Source organism: Nomascus leucogenys, chromosome 3 (genome assembly GCF_006542625.1).
Source record: "Nomascus leucogenys isolate Asia chromosome 3, Asia_NLE_v1, whole genome shotgun sequence".
NCBI lineage: Eukaryota > Metazoa > Chordata > Mammalia > Primates > Hylobatidae > Nomascus > Nomascus leucogenys.
Genome location: NC_044383.1, coordinates 148,207,994 through 148,230,530, shown reverse-complemented (window position 1 = coordinate 148,230,530; position 22,537 = coordinate 148,207,994). Strand labels below are relative to the sequence as shown.

Here is a 22,537-nt window from a genome sequence, read left to right as displayed (position 1 = left end):
TTATTTACTTTGTCCTTTTGTGTAATAGAAAATTTAGCCTGTTAAAAGTTTCATGGGACAGCTCCAGAGTTCTCACAGTTATACAAGACTCTGCCTGCTCTGCTCACTACTGCAAATACATCCATCCTATAACACTGACAACCTCATGGCTAATGAAATACACTGTTGTTGTCTAAAAGAGTAATTCGTAAACTGTGTCTTTAATCTGTAGCAATAAAAAACAAATCTCTACCTAGAAATCTACTTATTTTTCTCTGTCATTCCTATATTTTCCCTTATCTCTGAAATATTTTGAACTACTCCAGCTTTTAGCCACTCTTCTTCATTCTCTCTCTTTTTTTTTTTTTAGACCAAGTCTCAGCCTGTTGCCCAGGCTGCAGTGCAGTGGCGTGATCTTGGCTCACTGCAGCCTCCGCCTCCTAAGTTCAAGCGATTCTCCTGCCTCAGCCCCCCCACCCCCCCACCCCTGAGTAGCTGGGGTTACAGGAACGCACCACCACACCTGGCTAATTTTTGTATTTTTAATAGAGATGAGGTTTCACCATGTTGGCCAGGCTGGTCTTGAACTCTTGACCTCAAGTGATCCACCCACCTCAGCCTCCCAAAGTGCTGGTCTCTTCTCTTTTCTTCTTCTTCTTCTGCTTCTGCTTCTTCTTCTTCCTCTTCTTCTTCTTCTTCTTCTTCTTCTTCTTCTTCTTCTTCTTCTTCTTCTTCTTCTTCTTCTTCTTCTTCTTCTTCTTCTTCTCCTCCTCCTCCTCCTTCTTCTTCTTTCTTCTTTCTTCTTTCTTTTCTTCTTCTTCTTTCTTTCTTCTTCTTCTTTCTTCTTCTTCTTCTTCTTCTTCTTCTTCTTCTTCTTCTTCTTCTTCTTCTTCTTCTTCTTCTTCTTCTTCTTCTTCTTCTTCTTCCTTCTTCTTCTTTCTTCTTCTTCTTCCTTCTTCTTCTTCTTCATTCTTCTTCTTTCTTCTTCTTCTTTTTTTTTTCAGACACTTTCACTCTGTCCTCCAGACTGGAGCGCAGTGGCGCGATCTCAGCTCACTGCAACCTCTGCCTCCCACGTTCAAGTGATTGTCCTGCCTCAGCCACCCGAGTAGCTGCTATTACAGGTGTGTGCCACCACGTCCAGCTAATTTTTGTATTTTTAGTATTTTGTATTTTGCCATGTGGGCCAGACTGGTCTCCAACTCCTGACCTCAAGTGATCCGCCCACCTTGGCCTCCTAAAGTTCTGGGATTACAGGCGTGAGCCACCATGCTTGGCCTCTTTTTTTTTCTTCATTCTTAAAACATTTGGTGTGGTATGCATGGCACAAACCCTAATATAGCATGTATCATATTCTTGTACATAATTCTGTTGTAATATCTCTGTCCTCAGGCTGTGTTATTCATTTTTGTAATATCACTTTCTAGCACTGTGCCTAGCAAATAGTTACTTATTCAGTAAATATTTGTTGACAGTAAGAATTGAATGAATTTTAATGTCACCAGCAGTTAGGTCTAAATCTTATTCATACTTACTTTAGAGCATATGGAAATTAGAACAGTGTGAGTAATTTGAGCAAATTATATTTTCTATATTAAAAGTTGAAATAGAAGTGTACTTTTTTCATACCATTTGTACTGTTTCAGGTTCTTAAAGCACTTCTAGGTACAGCAACTGTGAGATTTAACAGAAAAACTTTGTCACGTTGTAAAAACAAACTCTAAATGTGAAAGATGATGTTTACAAATTTTGTGAGTTTCTTCTCATGATTACAGTTTTCTGTAATAGATGAAAATAGGGGAAAAAAACGTCTAAAGTGAAGTGAATGCACATTCATTCATTGGCTTATCCCAAAAGTACTAAGTCACAGTGTTTTGCCAAGTACTTTAATCAGTGATGGGTATACAGAGATTTGGTTGGTTTTATTTTAGGGAGGGACAGCGGGGGAGATACAGTTTTACTAAGATATAATTCACATGCTATAAAATTCACCCATTTAAACTCTAAAATACAATGTTTGTTAGTATATTCACAGAGTTTTGTAACCATCACCACAATCAATTTCGATTTTCATCACTCCCAAAAGAAACCCTCTTCCCTTTAGCAGTAACTCCTGTTTCTCCCCAAACACTCTCCACCACCACCTTAGGCAATCACTAATGCACTTTCTGTGTGTATAGATTTGTCATCTCTAGACATTCAATATCAATGGAATCGTACAACATCTTATGACTGGCTTCTTTCACTGAGTACAATGTTTTCAAGGTTCATCCAGGTTGTGGTAGGAACCAGCACTTCATCCTTTTTCATTGCTGAGTAATATTCCAATGTATGTATACAACAAACACATGCATATATCATTGGTTAATTGATGGGCATTTGGGTGGTTTCCACCTCTTGGCTATTAATAATAATGCTGATAGGGACATTCATGTTCAAGTTTTTATTTGGACATATTTTTCATTCCTATGAAGTATATACCCTAGGAGTAGAATTGCGGGATCATATGATAACTCTAGGTTTGAGCATTTGAGGGACTGCTGGACTGTTTTCCAAAGTGGCTGCAGCATTTTACATTCCCACCTGCAGTGTGTGAGATTCCAACTTCTCCCTATCTGTTGAGATTTTAAGAGAAGATTTTAACAAATATTTCCAAATAGAGCTTCAGAAAGTAATGTTGGTGATTACTAGAAAGTTCTGAATCATTTTTGAAGATGTGGCTAGTTTTTATTGTTTAGTAGTAGCTGCTAACATTTACTGAGTGCTTACTATATACTATGCATTAATCTAAGAATTTTACATGTAGTCAGACATTTCATACTTATAACAACTCTAAGATACATGTGAACAGTATTTTTACTTTTGAAGATATTAAAGCAAGAAAGTTGAGAAGCGGACATTTAAACTGAGGTAGTCTGGCTTGAGAGCCTCTGTATTTGCCACTGGCTTAAATCTCTGCTGCGAAGTTAAAAATATGCTCGTACATGTAATTTTGTATTTAAAGATTTTGTATTGTGAATTTTGATCTACGGGCCAAAGACTTCCTTTTACTGACCATCTAACTGACAATTTCATTAAGTATTAATTAATAATTTTTGCTAAGTTAATATAAGATATAAGGTGGTAATTTCTTTTTTTTATTTTATTTATTTATTTTTTTTTATTATACTTTAGGTTTTAGGGTACATGTGCACAATGTGCAGGTTTGTTACATATGTATCCATGTGCCATGTTGATTCCCTGCACCCATTAACTCGTCATTTACATTAGGTATATCTCCTAATGCTGTCCCTCCCCCCTCCCCCTACCCCACAACAGTCCCTGGAATGTGGTGTTCCCCTTCCTGTGTCCATGAGTTCTCATTGTTCAATTCCCACCTATGAGTGAGAACATGCGGTGTTTGGTTTTTTGTCCTTGCGATACTTTACTGAGAATGATGTTTTCCAGTTTCATCCATGTCCCTACAAAGGACATGAACTCATCATTTTTTATGGCTGCATAGTATTCCATGGTGTATATGTGCCACATTTTCTTAATCCAGTCTATTGTTGTTGGACATTTGGGTCGGTTCCAACTCTTTGCTATTGTGAATAGTGCCGCAATAAACATACGTGTGCATGTGTCTTTATAGCAGCATGATTTATAGTCCTTTGGGTATATACCCAGTAATGGGATGGCTGGGTCAAATGGTATTTCTAGTTCTAGATCCCTGAGGAATCGCCACACTGACTTCCACAATGGTTGAACTAGTTTACAGTCCCATCAACAGTGTAAAAGTGTTCCTATTTCTCCACATCCTCTCCAGCACCTGTTGTTTCCTGTTTTTTTAATGATGGCCATTCTAACTGGTGTGAGATGGTATCTCATTGTGGTTTTGATTTGCATTTCTCTGATGGCCAGTGATGATGAGCATTTCTTCATGTGTTTTTTGGCTGCATAAATGTCTTCTTTTGAGAAGTGTCTGTTCATGTCCTTTGCCCACCTTTTGATGGGGTTGTTTGTTTTTTTCTTGTAAATTTGTTTGAGTTCATTGTAGATTCTGGATATTAGCCCTTTGTCAGATGAGTAGGTTGCAAAAATTTTCTCCCATTCTGTAGGTTGCCTGTTCACTCTGATGGTAGTTTCTTTTGCTGTGCAGAAGCTCTTTAGTTTAATTAGATCCCATTTGTCAATTTTGGCTTTTGTTGCCATTGCTTTTGGTGTCCTAGGAATCCAACTTACAAGGGATGTGAAGGACCTCTTCAAGGAGAACTACAAACCACTGCTCAATGAAATAAAAGAGGATACAAACAAATGGAAGAACATTCCATGCTCATGGGTTGGAAGAATCAATATCGTGAAAATGGCCATACAACTGGATCCCTTCCTTACACCTTATACAAAAATTAATTCAAAATGGATTAAAGACTTAAATGTTAGACCTAAAACCATTAAAATCCTACAAGAAAACCTAGGCAATACCATTCAGGACATAGGCGTGGGCAAGGACTTCATGTCTAAAACACCAAAAGCAATGGCAATAAGGTGGTAATTTCTTATACTAATATTAGTACCATCAATTTTGGATTTTAAATATTATTTATAACTTTTATTTTCAGTTCAGGGGAGTGCCATTATCTGTCTAATAAGTGCTTACTATGCACAGTCTTCCAAGCAGATTGAATGTAGTATCTCTACAGTAATATGATGCTGCCTTTGGACTGTATCTGCTTCTATACTTTTAATGCATGAATCAGTAATTTCTGTTGGCTCACAATAAAAACATTTATTTCTGGCCAGGCGCGGTGGCTCATGCCTGTAATCCCAGCACTTTGGGAGGCCGAGGAGGGTGGATCACCTGAGGTCAGGAGTTTAAGACCCGCCTGGCCAACAAGGCGAATCCCATCTCTACTAAAAATACAAGAATTATCCAGGTGTGGTGGTGCATACCCTTAGTCCCAGCTATTCGGGAGGCTGGGGCAGGAGAATCCCTTGAGCCTGGGAGGCAGAGGTTGCATGCAGTGAGCCGATATCATGCAACTATACTCCAGCCTTAGCGACAGAGTGAGACCCTGTCTTAAAAACAAAACAAACACATTTATTTCTTCCTCTTCTTTTATTTTACTCAATATAAGTCATTTAATTTTATTCATTTTCTTTATCCTAAAATTTGTGAAATAAATTTATCTTATTGTTGCATGGAAAATTTATGGATATTTAAAAAGAAGAGATAAAGTTACAAGCTGCCACTGGGAAAAAAAAAAAGGCAACAAAAAGCTGGGACTAATTAATTTTACTCACAGAGCCAGCAAGCTATCCCGTCCCTGGGAGGAAAAGACATGTATTGGAAATATTTAACAGTGGAATATATTTATATAGTACTATCTTTTCCTTAAAGTAATGCTTCTGTCTGAGGAAATATTTTTCTTAGATATCCTTACAAACCTCTATTAATTGAAAAACTTTTTTTTTTTTTTTTTTGAGATGGAGTCTCGCTCTTATCGCCCAGACTGGAGTGCAGTGGCGCGAACTTGGCTTACTGCAACCTCTGCTTCCTGGGTTCAAGTGATTCTCCTGTCTCAGACTCCTAAGTAGCTGAGTAGCTGGGATTATAGGCACGTGCCACCACGCCCAGGTAATTTTTTTTTTTTTTTTTTAGATAGAGTCTCAGTCTATCACCCAGGCTGGAGTGCAGTGGAGCGATCTTGGCTCAGTGCAACCTCCACCTCCCAGGTTCAAGCAATTCTCCCTGTCTCAGCCTTCTAAGTAGCTGGGGATTACAGGCATGTGCCACCACACCCCTCTAATTTTTGTAATTTCAGTAGAGACTGGGTTTCATCATGTTGGCCAGGCTGGTCTCAAACTCCTGAACTCATGATCCACCCACCTTGGCCTCTCAAAGAGCTTAGATTACAGGCTTGAGCCACTGCACCCGGCCTAATTTTTGTATTTTCATTAGAGATGGGGTTTTGTCACGTTGGCCAGGCTGGTCTGTAATTCCTCACCTCAAGTGATCTGCCCACCTCGGCCTCCCAAAGTGCTGGGATTACAGAAATGAGCTACCATACCCGGCCACAAACCTCTTTTTGATTGAAGCAACTGAGAAATATAAAATTGTTCGAAAATTGACTATATAAAAATGAGCAAAGCAGTATTTATAAAAAATACTTCATCTGTGATTAATAAGACAAACAAACACAACACACTCATTACAGTGTGAGCCCTAGAGTTTGTGTCTGCATCACTGAATGGCTATTTGGTTTCAACACCTAACTCTTAAGTTTAGGGTTTTGTGTAGTTTTTATTTCTTTGTTCGTATTAATCAGCCTCATTGTGATTTTAGCTTCTATTTCTAAAGTTAGTAATCTTGAAATTATTTTGCTCATATGTATTATAAAACACCTTGAGAAACCATATACTTCCTTGCACATTTTTAAGTTGATATAAAAATTTTATTATAGGTTTAAGTAGTTGCAGTATGGTCAGATTATAAATATTAAGCTTAAATTATAAAGCAATTGCATCATTTTTAAAATGTTTTCAGGGGGATATTAAAATTGATGATTTGCCCTTCACTATCGTTTTGCTAATAATACATGTAAAAGATGATTTTTAATAGTCTATAATTTTATAGTTTCTTTTTTTACAAACTTTTTCATTTCTATTCTACACTCCTGCATAACTTTATCTCAATGTAATATAGTTAATTTTCATTATTCATGGGTTCCGTATTTGCAAATTCACCAACATGGTAAAATTATTCCTTGCCCTAAAATCAGTACTGGAAGCTTTTAAGGTCATTCACAGAAATGGCAGAGTTGTGAAGATTTGAGTTGCTCAATAAGCATGTTCTCAGTTGAGGTTGAGTGTTCTGCTTTCTTGTTTCAACTTCCATAGTGCAAACAAATGCCCTTTTTGAGGTCTGTGTAGTGTCATGCTTTTCATATTTTGGTGCTTTTTATTGGTGATTTCACTGTTCGAAATGGCCCCAAGCATAGTACTGAAGTGTTGGCTACTGTTCCTGAGTTTAAGTAGGTGGTGATGTCCCTTATGGAGAAATACACGTTATAGAAACTTAGTTAAGGCATGAATTATAGTGATATTGGCTATGAGTGCAATGTTAATGAATCAATAATATGTAATAAACAAGCTATCTTTAAACAGAAACACACATAAAACAAGGTTATGTATTGACTGGTGGATGAAAATTTTGAAACCAGAGGCTCAAAGGAAACTAACCCTGTATTTTCTCCCTAGGAACAATGCTTTAGTATTCAGCAGTTTACTGTTCGTGGTGACTTTACAGACTACAACTATAGGCTATAGAAAATAACAAGAATCAACTATTTTTTGTTTTAAATATCTTTATGCATCATCCCAAAATATATCTTTGCAACAAAAACATGTATAAGAATTAAAGTTTATGATATATTTTTAAATTCCCTTGTACTGTAAGCCTTAGTATTAATTTCTAGTGAATTGTGATATGTCATTGCTATTTTTAGTATACAAATCACTTAAAAATATAAATATATATTTGGGTGAATGGTTTCTTGGTATTTTTGACAAATAATTACTAAGCATAAAAAATATTAGAAATAAATCCCTTAATTAGATGAATGGGCTTATTTTTATGCATGGTAACCTGTCTGTGGATGAATATTACTTATTGCTGGAATGAAATAGATTCAGCATCATTTTGTTCTTCCTTTTCATTGTTATGTGTGTAAGCCCATGTTCTAACTGATAAGTTTATCGGAATAGAAGAGATTTTATTATAGCAACTTCATTCTTTTAATGTCTTCAAAATTGTAACAAAAATTTGTTAGTAATATTTGTTATAATAAATCCAGTGATCTATCAATTTATAACCCAATTGAATCCATCTTTAATTTTGTTGAAAATAAAGATTTGAAGCTAATTACTTGGAAAAAAATTATATAGAGACATTCACCTATTCAATTCCTAGGAAATGTATCAAATATATTTTATAAAGTTTTTTTAACTCACTTAATTTTTCTTGCCATTCTATCATTTAGAGGCATTTTGTTCAATCTGATAAATTTTGAAACATTGGGAAAAATTGAAATATTCTTCAGTTTAATACACTTGTCAATATAATATTTATAATAAAATTATTTTATTTAACATTTTTTAAATCAAAGACTTGGGGCTGCATATTCCGTTTGTGGAAAGTGACTGCCTTTTGACATGATGTAAAGCCAATCCTTATCAAATCACACAGCCAATAAGAGTTAATTTTTCAGAAAAAATTGGGCCCGCATAGCCATCTTATATCTGTCAAGCGCCACATAACAACATTTCAGTCACTGAGAGACCACATATATGATGGTGGTCCCTTAAGATTATAGTACCATATTTTTACTGTACCTTTGCTATGCTTAGAGAAACAAACACTACTGTATTATAATTGCCTACAGTATTCAGTGCAGTAGCATGCTGTACACGTTGCCCTGGGGCAATAGACTATATTATATAGCCTAGGTGTGTAATAGGCTATATAATCTAGGTTTGCATAAATACACTCCATGATGTTTGCACAATGATGAAATTGCCTAAGGGTGCATTTCTCAAAATGTATTTCCATCATTTACTGAAGCATAACTGTACTATGGAGGGTAGGTGGATGGATGGGTGGATGGCTGGCTATGTGGATGTGTGGATGAATGGACAGATGGGCAGATGGATGGTTAGGTAAGAGATGGAACGTTGCCAGAAGTTTGTCTCCTGGGTGTTATAAGGTACCGTCATCTTCAGTATTATAGACAACAATCTTAGCTCTGATCTTCTGAGACCTTCCATGAGGAGGAATTACTTCTTTGGCAATACCAAGGGGTAGAAGAGCTAAGAGAGTTAAATGAACATCACCATCTCTCTTGCCCCTCTTTACTATGTATCTGTATTCATACCAACCTAACCCAACCCACGTGCTGATAACACAGTCCAAAATGGCTAAAAAATACATCGTTCATAATGCCAACCTTTACCTTACTCTGAAAGAAATAGAGCTTTACTGTGAGTTAACAGGGATTTGGTTAAAAGAGGCTCCCTGTTCCCAGTTGTTCAAGGCGTTCTCCTTTAACACCCTGTGGTGGTGCACCAGAGCCACCGTGGGGGAGATTGAGTGTATTCCTTTGTTTTGTGAAGTGGGAGAATGTTGATTTCGAAGGGAAGCTGGGACAAAATGATCCATGATGAAACATCAGCCATCAATGTGTTTCCAGACATATCTGTTTGAAGGAACGGTGTGTGAGGAATAGGAGAACTTTCCGTTGGCACGTCCTGTGTACCCTCAGGGTAACATACAGTCCAGTGTGAAAGCCACTGACCCAGAGGAGAGAGTTCAGGACCCAAGATTCTTTTTCCTGCTCCTTTCCTTGTGAAGTCTGGGCAAGCCACTTTTATTCTTTGTGCATCTGTTTCTTTATTTTAAAAATAGGAATAGTAAATGGTTTCCCAATTATCTTTCAGTGCTATTGTGAAGATTAACTGAGATAATGTCTGTTAAAGCACTTTGAAAATTGAGAGATCTATTTAAACAGAAGATATCATTATCATTATACTAACGTCACTTTAGACCAATTACAGTTTACTAGAAAGTGTAGTGGAATAGAACTCCATCGGGAACACTTTTCTTATTTAAAGAAAATAAATGGTACATTTTTAAAACCAAACATTAATATGGCACAATTGACGTGATAATTACAATACTTTTTACACCATATGTTGGACCTGAAGTAAGAGTCAATAATTGTTGAAACTTAACATGTGCCTAGGCACTCTTCTAAATACCTTTCTTATATTGATTTATTAAATTCTCACAACAACTTTAGGAGGTAGATACTATGATTATTATTTTTGATGAGGTACAAAGTATACTGAGAAGGTATACCTTATAAGACACAAAACCTCTCTAGTTATCATTCAGTCTTTCTTCTCCTTTCTTTGTCATCTCCTTTCCCAAAGAGTTTTGCCCTTATTATTATGTCCACTTTCTCATCTTTTTTTTTTTTTTTTTGGAGACAGAGTCTCACTCTTGTCGCCCAGGCTGGAGTGCCATGGCGCGATCTCAGTTTACTGCAACCACCACCTCCTGAGTTCATGTGATTCTCCTGTCTCAGCCTCCTGAGTATCTGGGATTACAGGCGTGCCCCACCACACCCAGCTAATTTTGATATTTTTAGTAGAGATTGGGGTTTCACCACGTTGGCCAGGCTGGTCTCAAACTCCTGACCTCAGGTGATCTGCCCACGTCAGCCTCCCAAACTTCTGGGATTACAGGTATGAGCCACCACGTCTGGCCAGATACTATTATAATTGCCTATTTTGTTGGTAATAAATTGAGGGATAGAAACTGTGTGACATGCTTACACAGTTGGTTAGGATGGGACAGAGCTAGTCTGTGAACCCACACAGAGGGTTCTAAAGTCCATGGTCTTAGCCACAGTATACACACCTTATTATATAGATTTTCAGTTGCCTTTTTCCTACCTCTCATTCTCCATCTCCCTTAATGTGATTTCTGCTAAATAATTTAAAATGTGGAAGAATTAATCAAAGAATAAAAAAAGAGTGTTTTGGGGAGAGAGAGAAGGAAAAAAAGAGAGAGGAGGGAATTCTACTGGAGATACGCCCTCGTCAAAGAACCAAAGCTGTTTCCTTGAGGCTATGCACCATGTCTTCAGCAGTTGCTATGTTCTAAGACCAGGGTCTCTTACTCCCTGAGGAGGGTAGGAAGTCCTCATTCTGTTTCCAGCGGGGAACCTGGAAGTGGCGGGAGACCTTGACATTCCCAGTCTGGCCCAGTGCAGTACTGGGCACTTCTCCCACCTCAAGGAGGGAAGGAGTGGGAAGGCTCGGGCTGTGATTCTTGAGCCTTGTGATCCACCTTTTCAAGTGGTGGCAGCATAGTCTTAAGTTTTTCTCTTTTTGTTTTTCAAAATAGTTTTGCCTTTGAATCTATTTTATGTGATATTAATAATATTGTCACCCCTGCCTTCTTATGATTACATTTTGCTTGGCGTATTTCTTTTTATTCATTTATTTTGAAACCATTTGTGTCTTTATATCTAAAATGCAGCCCTGTAGACACAGTATAGCTAGACCCACTTCCTTCTGTCCACGAAGTCCCTGCCTTTTAATTGGAGTGTTTACTTTATTAAAATTTAATGTAATTATTGATGTGGTGAGTTCTGGTCACCAGTTTATTGTATTTTTCTATCTACCTCTCTTTTTCTTCCATTCTTCATTATCTCCTGCCCTTTTTCAGGATTATTTCAATATTTTTTGGAATTCCATTATGATTTTTGTTTGCTTTTTGGGTCAATATTTTTATTCATTTTGATTTTTACTTTAAGAAATATAATGTCTGTCCTTAACCTCTTAGTCTCTTCATTGTTAATATTGCTCCACTTCATAAAGTAAATAAAAGACCCATATTTACCCCCCACCTATTATGCTATAATTGGCATACATATTATATCTATATGTTCTAAACTCCACAAGGAATATAATTTTTGCTTTACATAGTCATCTGCATTAAAGAAATTATGTTGAATAAAGCAAAACTATTCCTACCTAATTATCTTCTGTTTTTAGCATCTATGATGCTTTTACTGTTTCTTGTGGATTTGAATCTCTGTCTTCTACCATTTCACTTCAGTCTGAAGAGTTTATTTGATATTTCTTGTAATATGAGTCTGCTTGTGATAAATTATCTTAATTTTATTTAAAGTATCTATTTTGTCCTCATTTTTAAACGATATTTTCACTGGATATAAATTTCTGCATTGACAAGCATTTTTTGCTTTTTGTTTTCTTCCTGAACTGTAATGTTGTGCCGTCACTTCTGGCCTCCATTGTTTCTGACCAGAAGTTAACCGTTAATTACGTCATTTTAACCCTGTATATGACAGACAAACTTTTCTTGTTTTCAAAGCTTGTTCCTTAACCTCTTATGGCTTTCCATAGTTTGACTATGCTATGATTTGCCTTGACACAAGCACGTTCATGTTTATCCTGCTTGACGTTTGTTGAACATCTTGAATATGTAAATTTATTTCATCACATATTAAAATTTGAGGGCATTATTTTTTGAATAATTTTTCTGCCCCATTCTTTCATTTTTTCTTTGTGACTCCAACAACATATATGTTAGATCATTTGATATTATCTAGTATGTCCCTAACATCTAATCATTTACAAACAATTCTTTATTCTTCACTAATGCTTTCCTCTTTAATCTCCATTTGGGCATTAAATTTATTTAACAGATTTTTATTCCAGGCAATTGTAGTTTTAGTTCTAGAGTTTCTATTCGATTCTCTCTCTCTCTTTTTTTAAATAGAGCTAGGGTCTCACTGTATTGCTCAGGTTGATCTCAAACTCCTGGGCTCAAGTGATCTGCCCACGTCGGCCTCCCAAAAAATTGCTAGGAGTGAGCCACCATGCCTGGCCTGATTCCTTTTTGTAATTTCTATTTCTCTGATTATCTGTCATATCTTTCCACTCATTGCAATTTTTTTTTTTACTCCATTAAGGACAGTAATACTACTAGCTGCTCTAAAATTTTGTCTCCTAGTTTCAAAATTAGAGTCATTTCAGGGTTTTGTCTCACTTGATTTTCTTTTCTCCAAGAATGGTATACTTTGATGGTTCTTTGAAATGTTAGATACTTTTAAAATTATATCGCAGACATTATAAACGTAATTACTGGAGACACTGGATTCTGTAATTTTTTCTCCAGTGACCCTTGGTTCTTTGTTTTGGAAGACATTTATTTTGGTTGATCTTGAAAAGAAAATCTGTTCTTTGTGTGCAAGTCTGATCTCCATCTAGATCTTTATATATATACATATATATATATAACCATTTATTTTACAACAGCTTTAGTTTTACAGAAAAAGACACAAAAATAGTACAGGGAGTTCCCATGTACCCCACACCCAGTTTGCCTGTTTTAAACTTCTTACATTGTTATACTACATTTGTTATCATTAATGAACGAATGCTGATACATTCTTATTAACTAAAATTCAAACTGTATTTGGATATTCTTAGTTTTACCGAATGTCTCTTTTCTTTTCCAGGATTCCATCCAGGCTACCGCATTGCATTTACTCATCTCCTTAGGCTCTTAGACTCTAACAGTTTCTAAAGACTGTTATTGTTTTGGATGACCTTGAAAGTTTTGAGGAGTGCTGGCCAGGTGTTTTTTTACAATGTCCCTCAATTGCGTTTTGTCCGATGTTTTCGTGAAGATTAGACTGGGGTTACGTGTTTATGAGAAAAAGCCCACAGACATAAATTGCCCGTGGAATCACATTTTGTCAAGGGTAAATATGATCAAGATGACTTACCGCTGTTGATGTTGACCTTGATCACCTGGCTGTGGTAGCGCCTGTCAGGTTTCTCCACTGTGAGATTGTTTTTGTTTCCCTTTCCATGCTGTATTCTTCAGGAGGAAGACACTGTGCAGATTCTGTAGTTTACATTCACAGTGTCCTTTACATTCACAGTGTCATTTACATTCACAGGGGCGTTACAATCACAGGGGCGTTACATTCACAGGCTTACATTCACAGGGCGTTACATTCACAGGGGCGTTACAATCACAGTTACATCACAGGGCGTTACAATCACAGGGGCGTTACAACACTTACATCACAGGGGCGTTACATTCACAGGGGCGTTACATCACAGGGCGTTACAATCACAGGGGCGTTACATCCAGGGCTTCACAGGGGCGTTACAATCCAGTTACATCACAGGGGCGTTACAATCACAGGGCGTTACACAGTTCACAGGGCGTTACATCACAGGGGCGTTACAATCACAGGGGCGTTACAATCCAGGGGCGTTACATTCACAGGGCTTTATATTCACAGGGGCGTTTACATTCACAGGGGCGTTCAATCGCAGGGGCGTTACAATCCAGGGGCGTTACAATCACAGGGCGTTACATTCACAGGGGCGTTACATTCACAGGGGCGTTACATTCACAGGGGCGTTACAATCGCAGGGGCGTTACAATCCAGGGGCGTTACATTCACAGGGGCGTTACATTCACAGGGGCGTTACATCGCAGGGGCGTTACAATCACAGGGGCGTTACAATCACAGGGGCGTTACAATCACAGGGGCGTTACATTCACAGGGGCGTTTACATTCACAGGGGGTTACATTCACAGGGCGTTACATTCACAGGGACATTTACATTCACGGGGCGTTACATTCACAGGGGCGTTACATTCACAGGGGCGTTACATCCAGGGGCGTTACATTCACAGGGGCGTTACATTCACAGGGGCGTTACATTCACAGGGGCGTTACTTCACAGGGGCGTTACATTCACAGGGCGTTACAACAGGGGTACATCAGGGCGTTACATTCACAGGGCTTTACATTCACAGGGGCGTTTACATTCACAGGGGCGTTTACATTCACAGGGGCGTTACATTCACAGGGGCGTTACATCACGGGCGTTACATTCACAGGGGCGTTACATCAGGGGCGTTACATTCACAGGGCGTTACATTCACAGGGGCGTTACATTCACGGGCGTTACATTCACAGGGCGTTACATTCACAGGGGCGTTACATTCACAGGGGCGTTACATCAGGGTTACATCACAGGGGCGTTACATTCACAGGGGCGTTACATTCACGGGGCGTTACATTCACAGGGGCGTTACATTCACAGGGGCGTTTACATTCACAGGGGCGTTACATTCACAGGGCGTTACATTCACAGGGGCGTTACATTCACAGGGGCGTTACATTCACAGGGCGTTACATTCACAGGGGCGTTACATTCACAGGGGCGTTACATTCACAGGGGCGTTACATTCACAGGGCGTTACATTCACAGGGCGTTACATTCACAGGGCGTTACATTCACAGGGGCGTTACATTCACAGGGCGTTACATTCACAGGGGCGTTTACATTCACAGGGGCGTTACATTCACAGGGGCGTTACATTCACAGGGCGTTACATTCACAGGGGCGTTACATTCACAGGGGCGTTACATTCACAGGGGCGTTACATTCACAGGGGCGTTACAATCATAGGGCATTTACATTCACAGGGGGTTACATTCACAGGGCGTTACATTCACAGGGGGTTACATTCACAGGGGCGTTACATTCACAGGGGCGTTACAATCATAGGGGTGTTTACATTCACAGGGGCGTTACATTCACAGGGGCGTTTACATTCACAGGGGCGTTACAATCATAGGGGTTTACATTCACAGGGCGTTACATTCACAGGGGGTTACATTCACAGGGGCGTTACATTCACAGGGGCGTTACAATCATAGGGGTTTACATTCACAGGGGCGTTACATTCACAGGGGCGTTTACATTCACGGGCGTTTACATCACAGGGGCATTCACAGTCATAGGGGGTTACATTCACAGGGGTTACATTCACAGGGGCGTTACATTCACAGGGCGTTACATCAAGGGGGTTTACATTCACAGGGGCGTTACATTCACAGGGGCGTTACATTCACAGGGGCGTTACAATCATAGGGGTGTTTACATTCACAGGGCGTTACATTCACAGGGGGTTACATTCACAGGGCGTTACATTCACAGGGGCGTTACATTCACAGGGCGTTACACAGGGGCGTTTACATTCACGGGCGTTTACACTCACAGGGGCATTCACAGTCATAGGGGTGTTTACATTCATGAGGCGTTACTTTCACTGGGGATTTACAGTTACAGGGGCATTATACTTCACCTCCTTGAGCACGTCCTTCCTTTAGCTGAACAGCTTTGAGTCTGATAACGCACCTTCATCATTCAGGGGTTAGCCAGAGACGTGGGTAGACAGAAATTTGGGTTTCTCTTTCTGACTTATTTTCTTCTGCGTCTCCTCAGAGGCAGGTATCCCAGTCTTGGTATTTTGCCTCTTCAGCCAGAAAAACTGTGGCTCTGCAACCAAAGTGCCTACTGGCCCACATGCCTAAAGCTGTGAGAATGGGCACTCCCTTTACGTAACTGTACTCCTCCTGATGTGGATCCCCTAACTAGAAATCTTCGGGTTTTTTTGTTCACTTTTCTATGGCTTTTCAAGAATCTGCTTTCTTTAGTAAAGTCCCAATTTTATAGTAGTTTTTTTGCAGGAGGGTTGATCCGGTAGCCTTTAATAATTCATTATAAAAGGCAAAAATCCTGGCCTCTACGTGTAAGTGGGGAGATGAAATGAGGCTTCCTGTCACAAAGAACTTCAAAGACAGGAATCAAGAATTATGAAACAAGCTATTAGAGGATGGTATCATACAGCGTATACTCAAGTGCTAAATGAGTATGCAGGTAATAGTTATAAAAATAAAAATAAATAATAAAATATAACACATAAAAATAACAAAAAATAAAAAACTAGCTATAAAAATGCTTGTAGCTAGTAGTAATTCAGATCCTTATAACAACCCAATGAAGATGAAATTGCACATGCAAGGTCACTTAACATTGAGCTATGAGTCCAAAGATGCTGTTCTAGAGATTTGTATTCCACCACAAATTATTGGGTAGGGAAATAGATTACTGTAGATGAGATTAGGTTAGAGATGAAGGACTACCGTTAACAAAATTTATTGATGGATCAAAGAGGGTAGGAATAAGGCAAAGCACTAAGACAGGTGTAGGAGGAGAATGTTCATTTTATTTAGCTACTGGACATCCGTGTCGGTATCAAATGCTAGTAGATGCAATTATCTGAAGTTCCAGTGAGGGCCAGGCATGGTGGCTCATGCCTATAATCCCAGCACTTTGGGAGGCTGAGGCGAGTTGATCACCTGAGGTCAGGAGTTCGAGACCAGCCTGGACAACATGAGGAAACCTCTTCTCTACTAAACATACAAAAATTGCTGGGTGTGGTGGTGGACATCTGTAATCCCAGCTACTTGGGAGGCTGAGGCATGAGAATTGCTTGAACCTGCGAGGCAGAGGTTGCAGTGAGCTGAGATTGCGCCACTGCACTCCAGAGTGGGAGACAGAGTGAGACTACAAAAAGAAAGAGAAAGAAAAGAAAAGAAAGAAAGAAAAAGAGAAAGAAAGAAAGAGAGAAAGAAGGAAAGAAGGAAAAGAAAGAAAGGGAGGGAAGGAAGAAAGAGAGAGAGAGAAAGAAAGAGAAAGAGAAACAAAATAAAGGTCCAGGGAGATGGGAAGTCTGGGAATAAGGATTTGGGAGTTGATGACATATCCATTGCATTACAGCCACAGGATTAGAGGAGGTCACCTGGGAGAATACACAGATTCAGACTCCTGGGATACTCCAAAATCTGTAGGGCCAATAAAGGGAGAGAATCCAGAAGAGGAAACTACAAAAGTATGTCCTCTTTTGTAGGAGAAACCAGAAGGGTGCACTGGCAGGTGCCAAGAGAAGAAAGGATGATGAGAACAGAAGCCAACTATATTGAATGTCCCTGGAAGGTCAACCTGATAAGAACTGAAATGTGATGACAGGATTGAAGTGTAGAGCTCATTGCTTTACCAAGAGCAGTCTTCGTGTTGGGTCACAGAAGAGTATAAAATAAAGAAATGGAGACCAGGACGATAAGAAATTCTCAATAAAAATTTCTATGTAGAAAAACGGGGTAGTAACTGCAGAAGGGTGTGAGGACAGGTTGGTTGGTTTGTTAAAGTTAGGGAATACTAGATTTAGTGATAGTTCTCAAAGGTGAAGAAGAAACTTCCCAGGCAAGGGACATTTGGAAACATGTGGAGTTACTTTTGGGTTGCCACAATTAGCCGGGGCGTGCCCCTGATACTTACTGGGCTGCAGGTGGAGCTGAACATCCCATGGAGGTTAGGAAACCCTCTGATGAGGAAAAATTGCCTGGCTTCAATGCACTGAGCCCATTTTTGTGATCATGTTAATGGTCTATCTTGGGCTGTGATTTTCTTTGGGTCTCTCAGCAAAAATGTCTAAGGCATCACATGATGTTATTTGCCATCTAAAAGGACTTCACCGAACCTTTGACAGTTCTGGATATGACTTTGATTAGTCCACCTTATGTCACCTGTATTCTGCAGAATCAATCACTGGAACAAGGGGAATGCCAGGCATAGATTGGCTTGCATCATCCCTGAACCATTATTTGACCAATGACAAGGAGGATGAGGCTGTGCTGATGAACGATATCGCTGTTCTCAGTGCAGGAGGTGGAATGGCTGCTTGAGGAGCAGCCAGAATCATTTAAGAATCATTAATTATTGATATTGACTACTATATTTATAAAGTTTATACCCTGGTCAGACTTGGTAAATAAAATTGTCTTAAAAGAATATAAGGACCCATCCACCAATAACCACTTTCCCTCTTCCCTCCCATTCACTTCCTTACTCTCTGGGACTTCTGAACCCTGGTTAGGGATATCATAAAAAAAGAATCTGGATATATCTCATTACGTTTTTTCTTATCAGTGCATTATGATGTTGATTGATAATACACATGTTTTATAATGTTTACTGATATGTTGTTTGTTTCTGATACTGTAATATATGTCATCAAAACAATTATTAAAACAATGCATTTCCAAGCTTTTAATATATAATTAAACCTTAGAAAGTGGAGGTGAGCCATATTCTCTATCATATCTCTTGGTCTCTGGGAGTTTTCTGTCCACCAAGAGGAGCAGAATCCAGAAAAATTGGCTACTTTATTTAGTATTTACCCACATTGTATCTAATTTCCCTTAGTTACCATGCAAGCAAAGGACACTGCTTCAATTAGCTCTACCCCCTCTAGGTGCCTAGAATAGGGAACTATTTTTAGAGCACACACTTGCCCAGCACTAGGAGGATAGGCCCTGTACTAGTCTCTTTCTGAGATTTTCTAATACATCCATAATCTCAATAAATCTTGTGTAATAGACATTGGTGTTGCATCCCTTATACCCACTTATTAGATCAGGAAACTAAGAGTCAAGGTGGCCAGGTAGCTTGTCATAAAATTAGCAAGCGTTACAACCAGCATTCAAATTTCTCTTTATGTAGCTCTGAAGATGTTCTGCTTTCTGTGACTTTAAAGATGTAGTAGGTGGGGAGGACTGGGTACTTCCCTCCACTCCTGTTTTGGAAATCATGGCTGGAGTTCAGGGGCTGGTACAGATGGGACATGACATGTTTCCCACATATGTCAGAAGAAGGTTGAGACCCACTGCAAATCACATTACTGCCATTCAGCACTAGCCATTTTTCACATAATGCCGCCTGATTATGAACTCAGTGAGTTTCTTAAGATGTTTTTTCTTATTCATGCAAATGTTTTAGTTGGTCAAATATTATGTATTTGGTTTATCTTTCCATTTTAAATTTATATTGTATATTAGACTTACTGTTAAAAATATTCATATCTGTAGTATTTATGATTTATCTAAATTGAGCTGATGCTTTAAATCTGTAACATTTCTATTATAGAAAAAACTTGTGTATACTTAGGATTTCAATAGTTGTACAGAGGTATCTTGAATATTTTTTGCAGTTTCCCTTTACAAATAATTCTTGTCCTTGCAGTAGGAGTTCCATGATTTGAACCCCTGGAGCAAAATCATAAACTTAGGATCTCCTGGAATTTTTATGTGGTTTTATAGCACCTTTGGCACAAGTTTCAGCCAATTCTTCCAACATTCCTTCCTATGGTGTTTTACTTTAAATCTGTTCTCACGAGTAAAAAATGAAATTTAGAATTGGGATCATATCTTTTGTCCCTATAGCCCCTAACTTGTCGTGTGTCTTATCTGATGAATTGGTTGTCTTACGGTCTCTGATCTGAGGATGCTGTGAAGATACCTTGGGGCTTCCAATACGTTTTTATTTCTTCCCCTCTATTTTCAAAGGTGTCAAATGAAATTGATTTAAAAGTGTATCAAAAGCACCTTTTCCTCTGTAATTAGTGTTTTTCATCAATTTTCTTTTTTCTTTTTTTTTCTTTTGAGACGGAGTCTCGCTCTGTCGCCCAGGCTGGAGTGCAGTGGCACAATCTTGGCTCACTGCAAGCTCTGCCTCCCGGGTTCATGCCATTCTCCTGCCTCAGCCTCTCCCAGTAGCTGGGACTACAGGCGCCTGCCACCACCCCCGGCTAATTTTTTTGTATTTTTAGTAGAGACGGGGTTTCACTGTGGTCTTGATCTCCTGACCTCATGATCCACCCGCCTCGGCCTCCCAAACTGCTGGGATTACAAGCGTGAGTCACCGCACCCGGCCATGAATTTTCTTTATTTGGAGCACTTTGTCACTGGTTGTCCTTCCTTTTTCTAAACACTTTCCATGCTGGTCAGAGATGTCAGCATGTTCTTGTGGTGCCATCTGGGCCACCTGCCCTCACTTGAGCGTCATGTCTGTTTTGGGGCCCATGTTGTTCATGGTTATTGTTCACGGTCCTTTGCTCTTGGCTCCTCACTGGAGCTTTTATTTATTTGTACTACGCACCCGTATAGGGAATATCTGATTCTGTCATATATGTCATAAAGCCTTTTTATTATTATCTTTTTAATCATGAGGGATAGAAATGTGGACTTTTTTTTTTTTTTAGACAAGGTCTCTGTCACCCAGGGTGACTGAGTGCAATAGCACAACCATAGCTCACTGAAACCTCTAATTCCTGGGCTAACACAGTCATCCCACCTCAGCCTCCGGAGTAGCTGGGACTGCAAGTGCACGCCACCACACCCTGCTGATTGTTTAAAAATTTTTTTTGTAGAGATGGGGTCTCATTTTGTTGCCTAGGTTGGTCTTGAACTTCTGGGCTCAAGTGATCCTTGCCCCTTGGTCTCCCAAAGCGTTAGGATTACAGACTTGAGCCACTGTGCCCGGCCTGGACTTTTCTTCTGAGATGATTTCAGGAAGCCTTAAATTTTAGTAGAAATGGAATGAGCTTTAGAGTTAGATTGAAATAAATTTGAAACCTGGTTCTCTTAGAAAGTAATTAATGTCCTTAGAAAAGTGGGTACCATTCCCTGGACCTTCATTTATTATTCTATAAAATAAGGATAATAATAGGGACCTGACCAGATCACTGGGAGGCTCAGAAAAACCATATAAGAGCACAATAGCTGGCACATAGTAAGCGCCTGATTATTATTGGCATTGTAATGATTATTATAATTATGATGAGGTGGGTCATCTCACACTGATAGTGAGAAATAATTAGCTATAGTACTACATTTAGAAGAAACACAGCAGTAAATAAACAATAGCACTTGCCCTTGAGGAGTTTGTTATCTTTTAAAGAAGGCAAGATGTATATCAAAAACAGCTAAATGTCCATTATTTTTCAAGGTTACAAGTCGATAGTTTTAAATAATATAAATATTATTTAATGAGTCAAATAATATCGTCTGTGGTTTATTTATGTTTTCAAGATAAGGGAACTGAGACCTAAAGAGGGAGGTTAATAGATTGACCCCTAGCATCCTAAGCCAATTAAAGGAGTCTGTGGGGATTTTTCATAGGTCTTCCAAATGCTTCAGGATGTACTTTTAACCCCTATGCTATCCTGCTTCCATGAGGAATGTGGTGAATATCATAAGATGTACATAGTAAATGTCACTGGTGCCCTGAATAAGGAAGATCAGGCTTTTGCAGGAGCTGATAGCCAGAGGCTTCTTGGAGGAGGTCACATTTGAAGTGGGCCTTGGAGGCAGGCAGGATTTCAATAGGAAGAGGAGAAGGAGGGAGGTCATGAATAAAAGCAAGAAGTTGTGTGCAGCAGTTTTCTGTGATTTTTTTTTTCTGGGAGCATTTAGTTTAACAGAGTACACATGGAGATTAATGAAGAAAATGCTGTAATATAGGTTTGTGCTAGATGAAAGGGATCTTGGAGTCTTTCCTCACCAGCCGACAGTGTGAGACTTAAAGGATTTGAGTGGTGTGACAGAGCTCTGTATTAATAAGGCTCATTTTGCAGAACTGTGTAGGGCCTTTTGGAGGTGATGGCATGGATCAAGACTCCAGTTGGGGGCTATTATGAGACTCTAGAAAAGATGTGATGAGAGTGTGACTTCGAGCAGTGAGAGAAAAATGGAAAGGAAAGGGCAGGTGAGAGACGCTGAAGAGGTGGGACAGCAGGAGCAGTGAGAAGACGGCATGCAGACAGACAGACTAGAGGATGCAGCCTGGGTCTCACGGGGAACAGTGGCTTCAATAAGACAAATGGTGTCACTAGCGTCCCTGCCCCCTCCCTGCCAAAAAAAAAATGGGCAAATAATTGTCTTCATAGACCCAGTGGAGCATTTTGGCCAGGACCATCCAAGTCTAGGGCTCTGAGCCATATCCCCGAGTGGGTCTTCACTCTGGTCTATAGAGCAGCTTGGATTTTTCCATTGCGATACCTTGAGTGCTAACACATCGCCTCCTATTTTCATTAAGAGGGTCACTGTGGAGGGAGTGTGAGTGTGTACGAGCTGTCAGAGCTGAGTCTTTTCAATAAACTCATGGGACTCTTTCAATTCCAGTCAAGCAAGTGTCCTGCTCAAGCCATTCTGTTTCCCAGGATGGATATCAAGGGAGAATGCAATTTTGGTTTGCAGGTCATTGACGAATATGT

The 22,537-nt window shown here is 39.3% G+C and overlaps 1 protein-coding gene across 1 annotated transcript in view; it reads left to right on the top strand.

Moving 5' to 3' along the window:
- PRKN (parkin RBR E3 ubiquitin protein ligase) overlaps positions 1–22,537 on the top strand; it is a 1,393,859-nt gene that overhangs the window by 264,132 nt on the left and 1,107,190 nt on the right. The gene's annotated exons all lie outside the window — the stretch shown is intronic.